At 54.2% G+C, this 5,136-nt stretch overlaps 1 long non-coding RNA gene across 4 annotated transcripts; it reads right to left on the bottom strand.

The window, feature by feature from the left end:
- Nucleotides 1–1,325: 1,325 nt before the first annotated feature.
- Nucleotides 1,326–4,916, bottom strand: LOC112841494. 4 transcript variants are annotated; one of them, XR_003916299.1, is made up of 7 exons: nt 4,860–4,916; nt 4,310–4,348; nt 3,692–3,765; nt 3,494–3,587; nt 2,640–3,036; nt 2,434–2,535; nt 1,326–1,604 (listed from the first exon to the last, which is right to left on the bottom strand). It is a non-coding gene; the product is annotated as an uncharacterized LOC112841494 (long non-coding RNA). The 4 variants fall into 4 exon arrangements; XR_003916301.1 differs by lacking the exon at nt 3,692–3,765 and having other exon boundaries at nt 4,860–4,908; XR_003916295.1 differs by lacking the exon at nt 4,860–4,916 and having other exon boundaries at nt 4,310–4,633.
- Between the last annotated feature and the right edge of the window lie 220 nt (nt 4,917–5,136).

Here is a 5,136-nt window from a genome sequence, read left to right on the forward strand (position 1 = left end):
ACTCCAGGATCCCAGGATGATTCCATGCTCTCTCTCTGCATTTCTTTGGCATCATTTCCTCTCAAAAACAACATCTGCGATTTAGTTGATTGCTAAAGCCATCATTTTAAAATCATCTCAGGAATCCAAAGGGACTGGAAAACACTTCATTAAAACTGACTTATTAGGAAATGGTTTGAACCGAGAGAATTAAAATCAGGACAAGAGCCTTAAAAAAATTAAATTTAGGAGAAGAGCCTTAAAAAAATTAAAATCAGGACAAGAGCCTTAAAAAAATTAAAATCAGGACAAGAGCCTTAAAAAAATTAAAATGAGGACAAGAGCCCAAGAGAATTAAAATCAGGAGAAATTCACGTTATTCCCCCCCCGCACACCCCGGGACAGACGGGAGGCCGCGAGTCCCGCCCTGCCGCCGGAACCGGCCCTTAACTCGAGCAGGGCGCGCTGCACCGGCACGAGAGCCACTGCGCATGCGTCGCCGGTCCCTCTCCTGCCTGCCCTTACTTACCACGTGATCGCCGGCGTCTTGCCAACGACTGCGCATGCGCCCCCCCCCACCCCGCCGCCCGACCGCCCGGCTTCGCTTTCTTACTGCGGCTCCCCCTCCACTTTTCCGGCTCCCTGGGGTTCCCTCACCCACATTTCGGGGTCCCCTTCTCACATTTTAGGGGTGATGACCCCGCAATTTACGGTTCGGGGGGGGGGAGGAGAGGAAACGGGGTGCCCAAGAAGGGGTTTCTTTTTTTTTTTTCTCTCTTTTATTTCATTTTCATTTTATTTCCTTTTTAGTTTTTTTGCCTTTTTTTTTAAATTTTCTTTTTTATATTTCCTTCTTTACTTCGTTTATTTTTTATTCTCTTTATTTTTCATTTTCTCTCCCAGTGCTCCCCAGTAACACCCAGTGCTCCCCAACAACCCTCAGTAACACCCAGTGCTCCCCAGTACACCCCAGTAACACCCAGTGCTCCTCAACAACCCCCAGTAACACCCAGTGCTCCCCAACAACCCCCAGTAACACCCAGTGCTCCCCAAAAATTGACCCAAAACCGACCCAAATCACCCCAAAAGCTGACCCAAAACTGACCCCAAAACCTGACCCCAAATCATCCCAAAAGCTGACCCAAAACTGACCCCAAAACCTGACCCCAATCATCCCAAAAGCTGACCCAAAACTGACCCCAATCATCCCAAAAGCTGACCCAAATCAACCCAAACAATGACCCCAAACTGACCCCAAAAACTGACCCAAATCATCCCCAAAACTGACCCAAAACTCTGCATTTATTTGGCATCATTTCCTCTCATAAACAACATCTGCGATTTAGTTGATTGCTAAAGCCATCATTTTAAAATCATCCCAGGAATCCAAAGGGACTGGAAAACACACAGAAATCATTCCTGCACCCACCAAAGCATTAGGAATTGGAACCCGATTCCCTCATCTCTCTCCTTGTTCTTCTTGGCTGGAAAACCTGATGATCCCCACTGGCTGTTTTTAGGCTGCTTTTCTTCCACAGCTCCTTTCCTCCCGGCTGAAACCTCCTGGCATCTTCAGGCCTTATCTGGAGGGAAGCCCCTCTGAAGTATTTCCTCTCGTGGCAATTCTGTGGGATGAAGAAGTAAAAAAAGCACATCAAGAGCTCCTTCTACCCCCTTCCCTCGCAAACACCCTCCCAGCTTGTCCTTGGCAGCTCCATCCCCCCGGCAGCGGCACCCGACGCTTCGGCTCCGCTGGGAAAGGGACAGCAAGTGCAGAAGCAAGTTCAGGTCTGGGCAGGGGCTCCCTGGGGAACGGCACTTCAGTGCTTTAGTCCGTGGCCTTTCCTGCTGCCCTCCCTCCTGGAGGCAGAGGATGACCCGTCCCTTGTTTCTCCCACGCTGGCAGCCCCAGGTCCTGCTCCTTTGGCCCCACTTTTCTTGGCAGACCCGGCATCATTTCCCAGGGTCCCCAGGAAACTTCTGCACTTGACCCACTGCTAAGTGCAGAGCACAGGGCGAGGGAAGGCCAAATTTCTCGGCACCCACCCCCTGGAATTTCCCTCCTCCGCAGCACGCTCCCGTTCCCGCTGTCTCTGGAGGTGCCCGCACGAGTCCTCCTTCTCCCAGCACCTCAGAGAATGTCCTTTTCACCCAGGTCCTGCTTACCGTCGTCCAACAAAACACGCTGACAACATTTTTCACGATGCCAGTGGAGAGCTATTAGAGCACACTGCACAGGGAAGCTGAGCCTGCCCCATCCCTGCAAGGGTTCCAGGCCAGGCTGGACGGGACTCGCAGCAACCGGGGACAGCGGAAGGTGTCCCTGCCCACGGAAGACAGGCTGGCCTTTGAAGGTCCCCTTCAAACCAAATCGCTCTGGGATTCCCCTCCAAAATCACTCCCAAAGAGACACAGCAATCAAAGCAGAGGGACTGCACTCCCAGCTTTTCTTACCTGCAGGCACACGCAGCACAGCACGTTGGACATAAAAGCCACAGGGTTAGTCCTGCCAGAGGCGTCCGGCACACCCACGGCGACCGAAGGAAAAGAGGGAGCCTGGGAACACAGAGTAAAAGACACCTTAATTAGGACTACACTGAGCCATAGCCAGGTCATTCCCACAGACAGCTTCACCGTCCAGTCGTCCAAAAAGCACTCACCGAGGCCTCAGGTAGGATGGTTCCTGACGCTGACCAGGTGAATACCTCCCTGGAAGCCCGCTCTGCTCCTGCCAGGCACTGGGGCTCACCCAGAGGGGCTTTGCCAAGCATCCAAGGGAAATTAAAATTACAGCCTGGGCAAAGGCGCTTCCCGCAGGACCGCTCCTGGCCAAGGCCACCGGTCCGTGCAAGTCAGACCACTGACCACCCAGGGCTGGGGATTTTCAGGGGCACGCTTCCAGCTTTTATTCTCCAGAAACTCCAGTTCTTCCTGGCACCGCTTGCCAGAAAGTCTTCCCCTGTTGGAAGAGGTCACTTAGTCTTTCGAGGGGCCAGATTGCCAAAGCCCGGCCAGTCCGTTCCCACGAGGAAAGGTAGCTTTGTCTTGTACAAGATACTGGGGGGGAGACACAAAAGTTTAATTTAAAAGAACTGCCTAGAATAGAAAGCAATTCAAACATAAGTCAGACAAGACTCGTGCAAAACTGAATTACATTGGACTTCAAAGGAGAATTCTTTCCCTCTGCACCTCAGAGAACCCCAATTTTCACCCAGGTCCCGCTTACCATTGTCACACAAAACGTGCTGACAAAATTTTTCAGGATGCCAGTGGAGAGATATCAGAGCACACTGCACAGGGAAGCTGAGCCTGCCCCATCCCTGCAAGTGTTCCAGGCCAGGCTGGACGGGACTCGCAGCAACCGGGGACAGCGGAAGGTGTCCCTGCCCACGGAAGACAGGCTGGCCTTTGAAGGTCCCCTTCAAACCAAATCGCTCTGGGATTCCCCTCCAAAATCACTCCCAAAGAGACACAGCAACCAAAGCAGAGGGACTGCACTCCCAGCTTTTCTTACCTGCAGGCACACACAGCACAGCACGTTGGACATAAAAGCCACAGGGTTAGTCCTGCCAGAGGCGTCCCACGGCGACCGAAGGGAAAGAGGCAGCCTGGGAACACGGAGTAAAAGACACCTTAATTAGGACTACCCTGAGCCATAGCCAGGTCATTCCCACAGACAGCTTCACCGTCCAGTCCCACAAAAAGCACTGACCTCCCAGGGCCTCAGTTAGGATGGCTCCTGACGCTGACACCTCCGTTTGCCCCGGGGGGTCAAGAATAACATGCCTGGGAAGAAGTCACCCCCAACAACAAAAAGGGAAAATTAGTGAAGCACGGGGTCCTCTTCTGACTAGATTGCCACCAGCATTCCAGAGCAGATGACACGACTGTTCTGTTACAGACGAGAAAAGCCTGTTCTCCCAAACAAACAGCGAGGAGATTTATGGGCACGCCTGAACATTTCCTGTGAGGAACTTTTTGTAACTAAGGAGCAGGTGCTGTCTTGAGTTGAAGGCATCAATTTGACAGACACTTAGGACAGCAAACTCTTCAGCAGAGCAATTAACTGCAGCCTATTTGAACAGCAGGGGAGAGAAAACGACAGTCGAAGGGAAGACAAGAAAAGCAGAACTGGAATCAGCAGACTTTTCTTCCATCTCTCCCGAGGAAGTCTAGTTTGTCTGTTCTAATAATTCTATGCCCTTTTCTACATGAAACTTAGAGCAAGGCTGAAAAAACAACTAGAAAACACGGAGAGAAGCTTTTTAGAATTTCACGTGATTTTCCCAAACCGATGCCAGAAAAGCAGAACTCGGTAGAATGTACTCACCTCGAGGCCTTTGGTCTTTTCTTCCCTAAGCTTCGTCACCTGATTGAAAAAGCAGAGTAGACTCGGTATTTAGGCTCCCAACAGGAAAACTTCCCCTTCATTTCCTAAAAGAAACTACATTAATCTGCACAGCTGCAGGCGCGTGTCCAGCTGTTAAAGCCTTTCAGCTTTTCGGAGGGTGAGAATGCCCTGCTAAGGAAGGCTGAAAACTGCTCGGAGCCTGCACAGGTCCAAGAGCCCCTTGATTTTGTCTGTGTTCCAGTCCCGGGCTAAAGAAAGGGCAGAAGAAGCGCAGTTGTTCCTTGCCTCTTCCCTAAGAGGTTCGGCCAGGTGCTGGGCCAGCCCGGGCACTCCGGGGGAAGGCCGGCAGTGCCCAAGCAGCGCCGCTTTGCCAGGGGCGTCGCTTGCAAGAGCGCCGCCGAGCGCCGGGCCCTGCCTCACAGTCGCCGCCTGGCGGACACGGCCGGGAGCGGCACTGCAGCCGCGCGCCTCCCCCCCCCCCTCCCCTCCTTGGCGAGACCCGCGGCGCCTTTGGACGCGCCCAGCTTACCCCGGGGTCGATCTCCGTCGAATCTGCCGCCGTGGGTCGCTTCCGGGGGGGGAAGGCGGCGGCGCAGCCCCGATAGCATCTCCAGGGCACGGCGGGAGCGAGCGGGGCAGAAGCGGGGGCAGGGGCGGGAGCGGGAGCGGAGCGGGGCGAGAGGGCGGCGCGACGTGCGCGCCATGCGGTCCTCGCGCGCCGCGGCCCCGAGACGGGGGCTGCCGGCGCCGGTGCCTGCCGCCGCCCACGAACCTGCCCGCCCGCCGCCCGGCCGAGCGCCGCCGCC

The sequence above is a fragment of the Manacus vitellinus genome, unplaced genomic scaffold (genome assembly GCF_001715985.3).
Source record: "Manacus vitellinus isolate BGI_N305 unplaced genomic scaffold, ASM171598v3 ctg7180002428797_pilon, whole genome shotgun sequence".
NCBI lineage: Eukaryota > Metazoa > Chordata > Aves > Passeriformes > Pipridae > Manacus > Manacus vitellinus.